The sequence below is a fragment of the Oryx dammah genome, unplaced genomic scaffold (assembly GCF_014754425.2).
Source record: "Oryx dammah isolate SB20612 unplaced genomic scaffold, SCBI_Odam_1.1 HiC_scaffold_29, whole genome shotgun sequence".
Classification (NCBI taxonomy): Eukaryota; Metazoa; Chordata; class Mammalia; order Artiodactyla; family Bovidae; genus Oryx; species Oryx dammah.
The window spans coordinates 56,644,099-56,660,886 of NW_024070213.1; the positions used below are offsets into that span (position 1 = coordinate 56,644,099).

The 16,788-nt window shown below is 35.4% G+C and overlaps 1 long non-coding RNA gene across 2 annotated transcripts in view; it reads right to left on the reverse strand.

Annotated features, from left to right (window-relative positions):
• Positions 1-16,788, reverse strand: part of LOC120858485 — a 70,212-nt gene that overhangs the window by 21,978 nt on the left and 31,446 nt on the right. For both annotated transcript variants that reach the window (XR_005719878.1, XR_005719877.1), the window contains exons 6-7: positions 15,746-15,906; positions 9,203-9,408 (exon numbers count right to left, since the gene is read on the reverse strand). This is a non-coding gene — a long non-coding RNA (uncharacterized LOC120858485). The remainder of the gene's footprint in view (positions 1-9,202; positions 9,409-15,745; positions 15,907-16,788) is intronic.

The following is a 16,788-nucleotide window of genomic DNA, read 5'->3' on the forward strand; positions in this document are numbered from 1 at the left end:
TCCCTCGGGGAGCCTACAGTCTACCTTTTTGAAAATAAACCAGCATATATGAAGCAAAGTGTCAAATTCATCTTAGAATATATTAGCAATACTTAGAAGCAACAAAACTAAATAAAAATTTCTTCAAAGGATTAAGTCCCTCAGCCTTTAACTCAGTCTGACCTGCTTCCCCCACATGCCAATTAGAGTTCAAAGGAAACATTCATACATTTCATTTACAGATCCATTGAACCTTGGGAACAAGAGATAAATCCTTAATAAGTCAGAAAGAGAGCTATATTTATTCTTAAAATTAACTAATTTTCACCCTGAAGTTAAGTGATTTGCCTAAAGACAATTCATTGAAATATCTGATGAGATGCCTTAACTCCAGTCTACATTTCACATCACTGACCTGTTTTCCCATTTTAAGATTCTTACGTAGAAATGCTCACATGGGTCATCAAAGATTCTAGAAAAGATGATGACACAGAACAAGTTCATGTCTATACATGGAAACAAACTAACAAACAAAAACTCGTTTACTACAGTATTTACAGAATCTCATGGTGAGCAAAGAGTTCCCTAAACACTGCTATGAATAAAATAGATGGCTGAACTTTCTAGAGAGGAAATTTCTTCTTTTATCTATGCTTGGAAAGCAGACTTGCATTAATTCAGCAGTTGCTTTGGTGAATCCAGCAGCACAGAAAGTAAACACAGCTGACAATCAAACTGGTTGACTAGCTCTAGTGATTGAATTCAACTCTTCACTTAGGTGATTTGATGAATGTGTGTACACACACACACAAACACACTTTAGTTTTATAACAATGAACTTTCTTGGACTGTCCAGAGAACAATAAAGCAAATTACAATTAGCCACTGGGAAAGAAAACCTTCCTCCTCGAGCTTTTAAAATAGAGAAATTAGGAGAATAGAGGGATCTTACCTTAAGTCTCTTTGAAAAACCTAATGTCAAAAGGTTATCAAAGGCAAGACAATTCTGAAGGTGACTTTTCAAAGCATACTATTAAATAATCATAACTGTCACATCCATGAATTTTATTTTAAAAATACTGGGATTAACTTTATTGATTAGACAACAAATAACAATATTATGCTACAACTGGTAGTGATACAGAAAATGGAATGCAAAGCGTCCAAGCAGTGCGTTATGTTCCTTTTCTCTACTTTGATTTAAGCTATTTCAAGCCCTTCATGTTCTCCTAGGCCAGTTAACAGTGCTTTAACATGTTGCAGCTAAAATGTAACTACAGCAGTCATTTTCACAAATTTCTTATTTTTAGTAGTAGATTCTATTGTAATTTTGCTAGATCTAAACCTTTCCTAGAGAACCCACATTACACAAAACTTTGGGGATAGAAATTAGCATAATTGAAATAATTCAATTTTTGGTAATTATAATTCTCACTTAAACCTAAATTAAATATGCCAAACTATAATTATGTTCAAATTTGCATCATGAAAATTATCCCCATTTTGCTCATGGCATCTTAAAACATCTAATAAGGGATCTTAAACTCTTAAGTTTGAGTCAAAAGGCCTTATTTTCACAGCCTTTGGGAAGAAGAGACTTATTATGCATTAAGCATAGTTATTTTGCCTCTTGGGAAAAGGAATATGGGTCCATTATTTCTTCATTATGTGATGTGCAGGATTTGTATTATAATCTTTGCGTACATCTAAGTTACACTGCAATTAATGAGTGCTGAGTACCTCAGCAGACAGTAAAAGATTAATGCTTTCTTTGGAGAGAATCCTTACGCAAAGCAGATCATGCTTTAGGACAAAGGGAATGGGAACCACAGACACAGAAAAAGCTCTAACACTTCAAAACTGGGCAGCTGAAAATAAGCACTGCTTTTCTATTCATTTTTAAAAGATTAGAGATGCAAGAAAATCTGAAGACAATGAGAAATCACCTTTCAGCCCTGCAAACTGCTTGCTGATTCCTAAGATTCCTATGAGCAAACTTTTTTTTTATTATTACTATTAATTTATTAATTTGGAATGCAAAAAAAACACATAAATTATTACTCAATGTAAGCTGTCTTTCTAACTAAACTTTCTGCTACTTGATTTCATTAAATTAGCCAATTGATGTGATTAAACTTGCAAAATGTTTTATTTATCTTCCTCTTTGAGACAGTGGGTGGATACCATCTAGGAATATATTGGTCAAGAAATAGATGTTTCTGAATGTGCAAAGCTGGCACATAGTCAAAACATACAACCAGTTTCTTACAAAGGCACACAACTAGTTTCTTACAAAAAACATATGAATATATCTCCAGTTGAGTAAAATATTCACATTAATACTAGAATAAGGCAGAAGAACCCTGGCTGACATCCCATCTGTTCTTATGAATTAAATTTAGAAATCATATGTAATATAGACATTTCTGTCTGAATATCATAAAGCCCTGACACATCCAGGCTTTCATTAGAAAGCCCTATGATGTGACTTGAATAACAATCTGTCTTAGCTAATTAGTATTTTCAGTTTAGCATATTCACTTCCAGACGTATTGCTGTTTGCACATGGTAATTTAGGTAAACAGATACCATCTACAGCTGCATCAATTAACACTGCTAATCAAAACTGAATTCAGGTAATTAGGCACATTTATGCAAAAAAAATGTATAATTTTGGAGAAAAACTAGATTCTTCAGTATTATGTCAATAAGTAAAAATCCGCTTTTGCTTAAGAAGATGAAGAATGAGAGGATAGACATCCTTATTAATATATACATCATGCAGACAGCATTAAAAAAACCTCAAACTTTAATTGGCCTGTATTTTCAGAAATTGGATCATATTTTTCATAAATGTTTTCCTCAATGTTTCCACATAGTAAAGTTGATTCACATCTGCCTAAGGGTTTAATCATCATCAAACAGGACTCAAATGGTTAATGAATGCTCAAGTATTTATCCCATTTGTAGAGGTGTTGGTCAAACTTGCTCTCCTGTCTTGCGTCTTGCGTAGCATCTCTTAGGAGAGATGCTCTCAGTATATCTCATCTTATCACACACTTTAATTTTCTCTGCTGCCAAGTACTTTCATTTGTAGTTAGAATAACAATAGAATTTCTTATTTTCCTGCAAACACTTTTAAACTTTCCTGGCTCTATATACTGCCCTAAACTTGCTTTTCCATTCATTTTCAAAATGAATATTGTGAATTATTTTCCCTGTATTCCTATAGACATAATCCAATTGTATCATTTTGATTAAATATTTTTATCAGTTCAGAAAAGCTAGGTTCCCTGTTGGTAGGTTATAAGTGACTAGTGACTAACAAGTCAGGATTGGGCGAGGTTGATAGGCCTAGAAGTAAAGCTATGCAAAGGGAAAAAGGGGATCCTTTAACAAACATACCTAACTGGCATATGGGGAAATATAACTATCTCTACACCTATACTCCTCTCTCTCAACTTCTCCTTTCTCTTTCAAACTCTGAAGTTAGAAAGCCTAAAACATTATTTCTTAGTTTATTTCTTAGTGCAGACACCAGGCCTGTAAATGAAGCACTGGGTTTAGTTAGCATCCCAAGCTTTATTTAATGGTAATAGTCACTTTCAATCCAATTTAACAAACATTTCCTCAGTACCGACCTGTATCAGGCACTTTTCTAGGCCCTGTGGGTAGATATAGGGATATATTTGGACCTATTGCAATTCTGTGACCCACACTCTGAGAATGTATAGACCGAAAGAGCCAGCTTTCAAAAGGTGGAACAAATTTCCAAGGGAAAATGTATTTGTCAATCCCAAATTTGGGGACCTCTGAGGCTAATTTTTTAGAGGTTTACTGTCTTTCTAACTCATCCATGTTAATTCCTATAGTCTCATAATAAATCAGGAAATGAAAGTCAAAATTGTTTCATTAAATAGCATGGTGTATTTTTCTCATATTGTAGTCACCCTATAGAACTCGTATCCTTAAAATACTTATCAAAAAAATTTCCCCATATATTCCTTTAAACTCAACTGGCATAAACAACTGGACAATTCCCTATGGAACAGAAATCTAACAGACTCTGTGCTCAAATCCAGTTTCAAAGGCAAGAATTATAAAACTTGGAGGCACCTTTATCAGTGATTGTCCAACTATTGAACCAGCAAAAGTGGATGAGGGGGAATGAAGGTCACTCTTACTTGAACTCTATTAGACCCAATTATTTATGAATTTTAAATGAAAGATAGGTAAGCAAACACATTTTAAACATATTTTTTTAAAGAGCCTAAAGGTGTTTTTTTTTTTTTTCCCCCTGAACTAAATGGCCAATATTTGCAGAGGACAATTTCTGGTCTCCATGAAATGAGCCAATAAGTGACGTTCATTGTCTGGAATAATCTGAACTGTTCTAAAGCACCTCTTCTCTTAGAGAATTCATTCTTTCATTGAAGATCCTGTGATTTAGGAAATTCCTCATCTGGGGAAAGTGCTAAACATTCCTGTGCTCACAATAAGCAAGTTTTGGCGAAGTGGAAGACTACAGATAATGCAAGGGCAGCTCCGGTCTCAAAGACCTTGAAATACGGCACTGGCTTCCAACCCAGACTGTGTCATTGACTTGACTTTAGGCATCACTCTCCACCCTCAAGTCTCAGGTTCTGGTTCATAAAATGTGGTTCATAGATCCACCTCCCTTGGTTGAAGAGGGTACCTGGAACATAGGAGTTGCTCAGTAAATGTTGAAACGGAATAAAGGTCAGACAGCGAAGGCTTCAGAAACACTAAAGGCATTTTAGTCAAAGTTATTATATTAAGCAGTTCTCTAGCTTTCAAGGGATTATGTACAGGTGGTGTGATCATTTTAATACAAATAGCAGGTAACGCATCAATAGGCCACAGGCCATTGCACTGTATTAGGGCAACTTCCAATTCACTTGAAAACTAAAGCTAGGGAATTAACCTTCGCAATTAGCTGTAAAGTCAACATCAGAGCATTTATTGTCTGAGAGCATATTATTTTGTCAAACAAATTACAAAAAATAATTCATTGGACTGACATAACCACTAATTTTTTTTTCCAGAATGAGTGTCTGTTAAAGAGAATAACATCTTGAAAAATTTGTGTGACTTATTTTTTCACTATTATTGATTTTTAAAACCCTGAAAATCCTCAGGTTTGCCACTTGTTCTCCCTCTTCAGCCCAAAGCAATAAAATTGCTCATGGTGACCCTACTCTAAATTTTTGTGAAATTAAATTGCTGACTGACAAATAATACAGGGTGTATAAAATAATACAATTGGTCACTTTTAAAACTGTATGTTTTATTGAACAAGACTCCAGCTAGAATATGTGTCCCATGAAAATGTCAAATGAATTAATTTTGGCCAGTTAATGGCAAAAAATATTATTTCACAACTAAAAGTGAAAATGTCAGGTCTGGGACTGGACAGATTAGAAGGGAACGGATTGTCAGCAACAAAGGCGACAAAGAAGCAAAAGCATCTTCTAAACACACTGAAGCAAAACAAATGATTGGATTTGGGATTTAACAAAATATAATCTTATTTGTCTTTGCTCTTTTACCAATTCTTTTTTCTACCCTAAGATGATATGAATTTCTCTTCTCTGATCTATGATTTTGTGTTATGGAAAAGATGGCTGACAATTAACGGCAACACAGAGAAGATGTTATCAGTAGTCTGGCACATTAGCTCTTTATGTTTAGAAAATGGTGTGTTTACAATAAATTAGAATGCCCCAAATTATCTTCATTTAGTTCTGGTAAAAGGTGAAACAAGAATAATCAAATTAGAGAAGACTGTTGATATGTCTGAAGAATTAGTAGTGTTTATTTTAGGGATTTAATTTAGCGGTGGGGTTTATTTTTTTTTTTAGTGAAAATATTATCAGGGAACAGCTGGATATTTTTTTTAGTTTGACAATTCAATGTACCAAAACTAAAGCTGATAAGCTACACTTTATCAGGCAAGGTACAGAAAGTATTTGTTTACCATTTATAGTTGAATACTAACCCCATGATTAAGAATTAGGAAATTATCCTTATAGCAAACAGATCTTAGTTAAGCATGTTATTAGTCTGTGCTCCGTGGTATTATCCCACTCTCTGGAGGATGTGAGAGTCACTTTGTTAGCTGAATAATCTCAGTCAGTCTATCACAAGTTTTTCATCTTTGACTTTCTTCACAGGCCTGGAGTAGAAGTCTATCATTACGAAGGATGTTAAAAGAGCACATGAAAAGCTGATATAAAAATAAACTACAGTACCTCGGGCTTCTTAATTTTTACATCATAATACCTTGGACTTTTCTACCTTGAAACATTCAGACTAATTTCTTTGATGACTAGAGAGAAATAAATTACATATGGAAGGAAGAGAACATTTATTATCATTTTAATAGTCCACAGATACATAAAAGGAAGATGTGTTCATCATGTGGTGGAAACTAAAACTAAAAATATTCACTGACTTAGGGATAAAAATATTTAATATAGTATGAAAAATGGAAGCCCCTTTTTGAAACAATGTGAATACGCAACTTTTCACAAGGCTTCAAGAAAATTTAACAAAGAGAAATAAAACCAAGCCATTGAAAAGCTTTGTAAAGAACTAGTTTGCTCCTCATACAACGTTTTTGAAAAGACCTACACTATCCATAGACTATGAGAGACCATGGGGAATAAAATTCTAGTTATCGGAAACAATCAACTTTTGTGAACAGCTTCATAAGCAACCATACCCAAAAGCCCCCATTTTTCAGGAGGCGTCATATGGATTTAATATGGATCTAATAAGCAGTTTAGTGGTTAGCACTGGGTAAGAATAGATGTCACTGTTACTTACCCTTTCCCAGCTATTTCTATACTCTTTTTCTATTGAGAACACACATTCTAAGTGTGTGAAGACTGTCTTCAGGCTCCCTGCTTTTGTTGGGGTGGTGGTTTTGATGCTTTGAATGAGGAGGGGGTAAAGCCTAGGACTCTTCCACGTGCCCCCAATTATCTATATGTTATTCTGCATGCTCTGCCACCACCATGCTTTGGCCTGAACTATAATCCTTCCAAAGCAGCATTGCATTCAGATGTGCAAAAATGAAAATTAAAATAGGAGGGTTTTTTATTATTATTATTTGAATGACATACGACCTGCTCAATGTTTGCATTTAAATGGGCCAGCGTAATTCAGCTCTGGCTTTTAATTTCAGAAGGGTTAATCACCCTAACAAAGGTCAATCAAACTTTAATCTTGAATAAAATTGCTACAGCCCCAATCACCTGCAGGACATCTATTATATTCCTATTTCCATGTGAAAGAATGCATTGCTTTCATTATGCATCACTAATCTTCTAACTCTTTACATTAGCACATTTTACCAAAAATATTAATTCCTTTGAAACTCTGACAAGAGTTCATTTCTACACATCTTAGGAGATAATCCTGTTTAAAAGAACGAGTGCATCAGCTGTGAACCACTTTCCTGGCCCTTTCTAATCCTCATAGACCTTTGCTCCTCCAGCTGAGTTCCTACAATAGCAAATCTCAATTACACAAAATATTATGGAGGTTTAGGTTAAAACAACATTATATTATTTTAGGAACTTAATCCTCCCTATTGTCTGTGACTGTGCCATTCATCTACTTGCTTCTGTCCATAATGTTTACTGCGTTCAAAAGTTATCGATTTGGAGGCAGCAGATGCTAACAATATTTGAATAGCAGTAGAAAGACTCAAATTCATTAATTCATTGACTTGATAAAAATGCGTCGAGTGCCTATTATGTGCCACGTACTACCAAGGGAGAGAGTGAAGTCAAAGACAAAAAAAAGAGAGACTTTATCAGGAGAATAACATTCTCTTCTGAAAACGATGTCCAGAATATAATAAAATAATGATTTAAAATACCACTTCTAGCTTTTCTTATCAATGTCATTAAATTTTAGTGAAGAATGGCAACGCATTAAGTAAAAATTTAACCAAAATTTCAATAAACAGCTTTGTAAACTATCTAGACTTTTAAAGGCTTTACAATTTATAATCCCATAAAAGAGATTCATTTTTAAAATTTTAGAATATGAAATCTGTCAAGTTTTAAAAATGAGCATATTCAGAATGTCTAGTCTCCTAGGGCTAGGAATAAAACCACAAGAAAGTTTATGGACTTATTAAAAAATATACGTGCTGTGCATTCATTTGTTTCTGAAATGTTATTTCATGATGTTTTAAAACTGCTATTAACACCAAAGATAAATAGCAATGGACAAAAAAAAATCATTGCGCTTTTTTCTGCCATGACATAGTGCCTAGATGACCATGGAGGGAAAGTAAAAGACCCTTAACATTTGTTCCCAATTACACTGCAAATTGATTGCCTTGGAATTATAGCAGGGCTGTGACACAGCATAAATAACCCAAACTTTGCCTCCCGCATGATTTTTTGAGATACTTTCCTCTCTCTTTGTACTCAGAGGAAGCACACAAGCATAGACACAGAGGCGCACGCCCCTCCTCATCAATATTCACATCCATTAATTAGCAATATGTGAAGGCTATCATTTGGGAAACTCCCCAGAGCATGAATATTCAATCAAGCAAAGCAAATCATGGTAAAAAGAAAATACAGGTACAATAGTCAAAGGCCAGACTGGCACGGAGAAATAACGCATGATCTCAAAAAGCAGCGGTTTTTCTGAGTGTTATAAAGAAAAAGCCCCAATCTCTTGCTTGACTTAAGACCTTAGACCTCCTCCCTCTCCACTTTGAGCATTTCTGGAAACTGAAATAGAACTTCTACACATTCTATAACTATGATTGCTTTTATTCACTCTTATAACTAGGTTGACACAATAGAATAAAGAGGAGTAATGGCTTTTACTTTGTTGAAAAAAATAAATCCAAGTGCTATACAGTGTAATTGCTCAATTGATGTTTGTTACCAAACAGTAATTCTGTAAACTGATAAAGATGAGCTAGATACAGTAACAGGCAAATATATTGCTTTATATTCCATTCTCATCATCAAAAGCTATTTCATTATATTTCTGAGTTTCTATATTTGGAAAAAACTCAAAACTATCTAAGAATGTGCTGTAAGTGTTCAAGAAGCATATGGATCTTTCTCTGAATCGTCCTAGTCACACAACCAAAAAAAGCCCACTAACAATCAAATAAAAATCTTAATAAGAGAGCCCAGGATGTTGGATTATGAAAGAAACCTACCTTTGGCTGAACAAGTTCAAGATTTCTCATTTTGCCTCCACAGCTCTGCCGTTCCACCTTGAGCGAAAGTCGACTCTGAGTCCCTTGTGATCTTTGTGACAATGCCATCATATCACTGGCAAATTTTTTTGATTAAACTTTGCAGACGTAGTAGCAACTTTGTTAATTATGATATTAGCCAGCTGGCAGGTACAATCAGTCAACCGCTGTAGGAGAGCCAGACAAAGAGACATCTAATCATTGCAACAAGAGCAGATAAATTTTGTTCCTTTCTCATACGTGTCACAGATTCCATCCCTTCTGACCCTCTCCTCAGCCATCGACTGTCAAATTTAGATTCTGCCAGCTCCGAGGTTCTCTTTATCCCTGCCTCAGATCTGAAACTCCTGGTTATCAGGAAGACACGCGTCACCAGCTGTCTCGGAGCAGGAAAGCAATCAGGTGAATACTACTTATTATCTTCTGTTGCTTTCCTGAGAAGTGACAAGATTGATTTGGGACCAAGAATACATTCAGATCTCAGACAGGTAGTTCCTGGGGTTTTTAGTTCAAACAGTAGGGTATGTGCAAAGTTTCAATAAGGAGGACTCCAATCTCAATGTTAAGGATATGGAATATTAGAATAAGGAGAAAATTTTTTAAATCTACCAGAGTTCCATTTTCAGATGCCTCTGTCTTTACTTTTCCACCTTTGAGCTACCTTGGTAATGTCTTATGATCAGGTTGTTAGCAGGAGGAGCCAGCTTAATGGCTAAATAGCTTTAAGTAAACTCAAAGAAGTGATATGCTGATATTAAGAAGTCTCTACTCTTCTGTTTTTCATCAAGAAGAGTAGTCTATAAATTCTGATTACTGGAACATATCCTCACATAAAAGTGCAAATTCTATTTAGGCAAAATAATGAGAAACTAATTTGGGTGTCTCTGCTAAGAATAACATACAACTTTAGATTCAGAGATAGTTATCATTATATCCTAATACACATTTTCCCATCTAAAAGTCAGCCTATTGAATTATACAGAAATGTGTGTGTATGTGTGTGTGTGTGTGTGTGTGTGATAGTTGTTAAGTCATGTCCAACTCTTTGAGACCCCCATGGACTATATAGCCCACCAGACTCCTCTGTCTATGCAGTTCTCCAGGCAAGAACACTTGGAGTGGGTAGCCATTCCCTTCTCCAAGGTATCTTCCTGACCCAGGGATCAAACCTGGGTTTTCCTGCATAGCAGGCAAATTCTTTACCCTCTGAGCTACCAGGGAAGCCCATAGAAATGTGTAGATATACACAAATGTACATATAGAGAATTTAGTAAAATTTACATGCATATTAGCTAACATAAAAGTTCCTTAAAATGATATGACAGTATCTTTGAGAGTGAAACATTCACTTGGTCAATGAAGAGTTTTATCTGCTTGTTAAGACATTAAACTGATATAATATTTACTAATGAATTATTTTCTCCATTGAAATATTTAAGCATCAATGAAGTAAAAAGTCTGCACTGCAAAGCTTTAGAAAGAATGAAATACACTATGGTAATAAAAGTTATATTTATCAAGAAATTAGTAGGTCTGGGATGGAAGAATTTGGTGAAATTTTAAAATGCAAATTTGAGGTGCCATTTTACATAAGGATTCTTTGTATCTGACTCCCTAAAAGGGACCAAAATGGTTATCTCTACCTGTGAAAATCGTAGTTATCAGGCACTGTGTTAATCAATTGTGGTGTGCAGCCTAAATATACATTTTATTTTCACAATGAAGATGTTCCTGTAACAGAGGGCCCAAAGTCCCTGCACTTGGTTTACTTAGGCTAAATTGCTGAAAAGATAAATGTATTTAGTGGCAATCTGAAATATATACAATAAGGATAAGATCATTTAGAGAGCCCTCAAAATACAGAGAAAGATACTTTCATCCCAGGAAGACAAAGTGCTCCTTAAATCTCAGAAAAGGAGGGAGAAATATGATTTCAGGGAGTCTTAAACTATATATAATACATATGTATACATATATGTGTATTCAGATATATATGTATCTTTTTGAGCATAAGATAGTGTTTATTCTTCACATGTTGGGCTGATATTAAGGAATGAGTTAGATGCCCTAAAAGCAAAAGAACACAGAAATTGGAATTGTTGGAGGACAAGAATGTGTTGTAATACAATGTCAAGGACAAAGCACCTTAGATACAGCTTTTAGAGATGCTGTGGGAAGTAAGCTGTGCCGATCACATTCATTGTCATAGCCTTGGTAATCATCATGAGGTCTAGCACATAATACTTTCTTGAGAAATACATGGCTATGAAGAATGAACACTGTTGCACACATCCCCCTCAAGGCCTAATTTACGTGTTTTGAAAATTAATAACGCAAAATAAATTATTCCCTTGGACTTATGTTGATGTGTGCTAAGTTGCTTCAGTCGTGTCCAATTCTTTGTGACCCTGTGGACTGTAACCTTCTAGACTCCTCTGTCCATGGGATTCTCCAGGCAAGAATACTGGAGCAGGTTGCTGTGCCCTTCTCTAGGGGATCTCCCCAACCCAGGGATCAAACCCATGTCTCTTAGTCTCCTGCATTGGCAGGCAGGTTCTTTACCACTAGTACCACCTGGGAATTCCAAAAAGAAAGGGCTCATCCAGATCCTGAACCTGGTACCTCTCACACCAAGGCAAGAACTGTACCCTGTAGACCAACCAGCCAGCCACCCTATGCTGATGGTTATGTTGATGGCTATCTATTAACTAGGGTATATATTCATTCAAAACTATATGTTTAAGATACTGAAAAAGAGTTCAAAATAGTTTAAAAAATAGTTCAAAATAGACATTCTCATAAGATTCCTAAATAAGTGCTTCCATAACGCTATTAGTTCCCTTGAACATAATTCTGAATCAGAAAGTCAAAATAAGTCAAAAAGCTCTTTACTAGTTGAAAGAAAAAAGAAACTTTTCTGTATGAAATTTCAAGAGATTAAAATGTGCACAAAGTTTTTCACTGCAGTAGTAAATATGGGAAAATAGAAACAAACTAATGTACCCCAAAATGGATATTATTAAATTATTTATGGCAATTACTTGTATGTAGTCATGAAGTGATAATGAGGATGACTTAGAAAACCAAATTCTTCTGACTATGCTGACTGAAAAAAGCAGAATAAAGAATTGTACATACTTTGATTATTATACACGAAAACCTAAGAATACATATATTCCATATGCTTGACATTATATGGCCAATAATCCTAGTTGCAGTACTATTTGTAAGAGCAAAAACTGAGAATGATCTAAAAAATATCACCAAAGGAAACTGGTTAAATAAGTTCTATTATATCCATACTTTAGAATGCTGTATGGCATTAAAATCAACAAAATACTGATATGAAATTATTTCTGGGATCATTTTAAGCAAAAGAAGAATGGTACAGAACCATGTTATTGTATATTACCTATTTAATAAGGATTTTGTACATAATGCCTGTATATAAAGAGAATATTTCTGAAAAATATGCAAGAAACTGCCAACAGTGTTTGCTTTAGTATGGAAACTGGTACTTGGGGAGCAGGAGTGAGTGAGAAGTACTCTTCACAGTCTATTCTTGGCTATTGTGTAAATTAATGTGTTATTTATTTATTTGAACATTAACAAATTTAACACTTAAAATTTTTTCCATCATCCCTACTTGAATGTGCAATTGGCATATTTTTGTTTCTTTACAAAAATTCCCAGACACTCTCCATTTCCCAATGTTACTAGACATGGTTCACTTGCTTATGTTTGCCCAGTTGATCTGAAGGACACAGCACTGTTTTTCTGTGCCATAACCTGACCTTGGCAACTTTTGCTTCCAGCTCTCATTTCAATGCTATTTTTTCCAGTTCTAAATAATTCATTTTTTTCTTCCAGTTTTATTAATGAATAATTGCAGATAGCACTATAAAAGTGATATAATGATTTATATAGTATAAATGGTCTGGCTTACATACATCATGAAATGATTGCCACAATAAGTTTAGTGACATCCATCATCTCATATAGATACAAAGGAAAAGAAAAAAAAAAATCATGTTAGAGTCTCCTAGACAGCAAGGAGATCAAACCAGTCAATCCTAAAGGAAATCAACCCTGAATATTCATTGGAAGGATTGATGCTGAAGCTGAAGATTCAATACTTTGGCCACCTGATGTGAAGAGCCAGCTCATTGGAAAAGATCCTGATGCTGGGAAAGATTGAGAGCAGGAAGAGAACTGGGCAACAGAGGATGAGATGTTTGGATGGCATCATTGACTCAATGCACATGGTGAGTTTGAGCAAACTCCAGGAGACAGTGAAGGACAGGGAAGCCTGGAGTGATGCAGTCCACAGGGTCGCAAAGAGTTGGATAGGACTTAGCGACTGAACAACAATAACATTTTTAATAGTATTTGTTACATAAGTTGATTTTCCTCATACAGTAAATGCCAAAATGTTGACATTACTACAGCACCTCCTTTCTCAAAGGATGTTTTTCTTCCTTACAAAGGATTTAATTCGGTACATGAGCGAAAAACCGCATTCTTACATTCTGGACAATTTCAGAGTTGTTTCAAGTAAGGCATCTTTTATTCATGTTACAAATGTACAATTGTTTGTCCTCTGACAGGCAGTTCACTCTCAAGGCTAAGTTCCCTAGATGCCAGCAGAGTATCTACAGCCAACGGGATACAAGTTGCAACAGAGCAGCAAAGCCTACTATATAATAGATTGTGAACTGGTAGGTAACCCTACAGTTGGATGTGGGATTAAAATTTAAGACTTTTCTTGTCTTTTCAAATATGCAAATTTGAGAACTCATTATTAATTAAAAATATTATCTAAACAAGTGTCAATAGTTACGTTCATAGGAATCTTTCAAATAGCAAATTTTATCCCTATTTGAAACAAATAAGGCTTTTTTATTTTTAAAAAAGTGAGACTACCAATCACGGATGTTAGACATCAAAATGCTTGGATTCACAACAGGCAGTCTTTGGCCTCTACTACCTCATTTGCAAAACAGCATCCAACTGGAAGGTGAAGAAGATGCTTGAATGGGTAACTTGATGTAGCCGACACAATGGCCAAGGCATGGGGGCACTTGATAATGGGTGCTCTGATGAACAACAGCAGCATTGTTGTTATAAACACTGTTAGGTGGTCCACAGAAGCTCTAGGATATGGAAAACTGCTGGTTCTTTTTATTCAACAATTTTTCTTTTCCAGCGAAAATGTTGCCCATGAAATGGCTATGGTTCCGTGTGTGTGTGTGTGTGTGTGTGTGTGTGTGTGTGTTAGTCACTGAGTTGTTTCTGATTCTACATGACCCCAAGGACTGTAGCCCACCAGGTTTCTCTATCCATGGGATTTCCCAGGCAAGAATACTGGAGTGGATTGCCATGCCCTCCTCCAGGGAATCTTCCCAACCCAGGGATTGAACCCGGGTCTCTTGTATTGCAAGCGGACTCTTTATCATCTGAGCCACAATGCCATTGGGTGCATATAGTAATTAGGTAATACTCAGCCTACACACCAGCACTTTTCAAACTTTCATGATCATGTGATATACTTGGTGATCTTGTTAAAATGCAGATTTTGATTTGGTAGGTCTGGAGTGGAGCCTGACACCCCACATTTCTGACAAGCTCTGAAATGACTCTGCTGCTACTAGTTGCAGAGTACCAATCACATACCACCATGGACTTCACAAAGGGTCTCATGACATGGCAATGAATCTTAAACAACATACACATGTGTGCAACCAAATTATAATTTTCTTTTTTTCTCATGCTTACTTCATGGAGCAGCAGTTACATTTCTTAGTTCTGAAGTAAATGCAAGTATGCAATGGAAGGACAGGTAGAACTTCCCCCCTACATTAATTCCTAGTGGATACAAAGGCAGGGGGAAAACCCCAATAATACCTTTCATAATGAAAGGGTCACATTTACAATGGCTTTTTAAGTGAAAAGGTAAAGATTTTAACCTTGAGATATTTTAAAAGACTGATAATTGTTATTTCCTTTCTTATCATAATAGAAGTATACAGCCATAGTTTGTATTCACTCTGGCCCAATGACAAAACAAAATCCTTTTTCTGGTGTAACTAAATATTTATGTTTCTAAAACAACTACTGAAAGCTAAATAGTTTGATTGGTAAGAACACTGTACACTCAGTGTGCTGATATAGCCTAGCTCTTAAGAATTCTGGAAACATCTCCTAAGCTTTCATTATTATTTCTATTGCTATGCAAGAATTCCTTTGATTTGCTTGAGGTTAACTGGTGAAAAATATAATTCAAATATGGTAAAATAATACTCTAAATTCTAAAACTCAGCACACAGGCAAAAACGTTCCTAGAAGCTATATGATCTAGCTCACTTTTGGTTTGGATTTTTAGGCTTGAAAAAAAAAAAGAAACTGAGATTCATGGTATGAAAATATTAATATTCATAGCACAACCAAGTACCACAAATATACTCAAAATATTTTTGAAAACATTGTTCATGAAACAGTACTTACTTTTATTATATGCAACACACTCTGATATTTCTACTTTTCCTTTTACCTTTTTCTTTTAATGCTGGTCATGCTTTCCGTACTCAGTTGATTTCATGGCCCACTAATTAGTTATTCAAATTTCTAAGTAGACAATAATGCATCCTTGGGTAACTTCTGGTTCTCTGATGGCAATTTATAGATGCAACAGATGTTCAAGAACTGAAGACATGTATGATGGTCATAGACCAAAATACATGTTAGAGAGCCTGTACAAGGGCATTTCAATGGCAGCTAAAAATTAGAAACCACATCTCCACCAATACACCTAATATAAATGTTTTCTCCCGTTCCTTCTTTGGAGGATAATGTAAGAAAATCATCTTTCACACTTAGGCAAGATTAAGGGAGGTCAAATGACCCAATTACTATTTAAGAAGCAAATTAAGAATTAATATGGGTCAGAACTGGTGAACATAAGGAAATGTGCAGGTAGCAATGAAGAGTCTTTTAAATAAATTCTATAAACTGCATTGACCTGGGAGCTAGATTGGTGAACCAAATGAACACTATTCTAACATAAACTGGAACTCTTTGGACTTGTAAATCACAGACACACACAGAAATAAAATAAGATTTTGGCTGTGTTGACTCACTTCATGTGGGCAAGGACAGACCTTTCAGAAGTTCAGGCAGCACAGAATCATTACAGACCAAGAAGAGTGCAGGCACTTTTGTCTCAATTATACAGAAGGAACAGGGCAGTCAAGCATGAGAGATAAGAAACTAAAGGAAATAGAATCAGGAAAACTAAATGAAGTTCACTGAAACCACACATCTTTGCTTGGTTGGTTGCTAGATTTTTTTTCCCCTCCAATGGAAGCATTAAGTAATAAGTAAGTAAGTAGGAAAGAAGTAAGTAAATAAGTACATAAATACATGGAAATCACATTCCAGATGGTAGTAAGACAAACTGTTTAGAGGAGAGTAACATTAGTGAGTGGGTGGTACAGAGTAGTTCTGCTTGGGGGATTGAGTAACATTCCTTATTCTTTCCTGTACAGTTC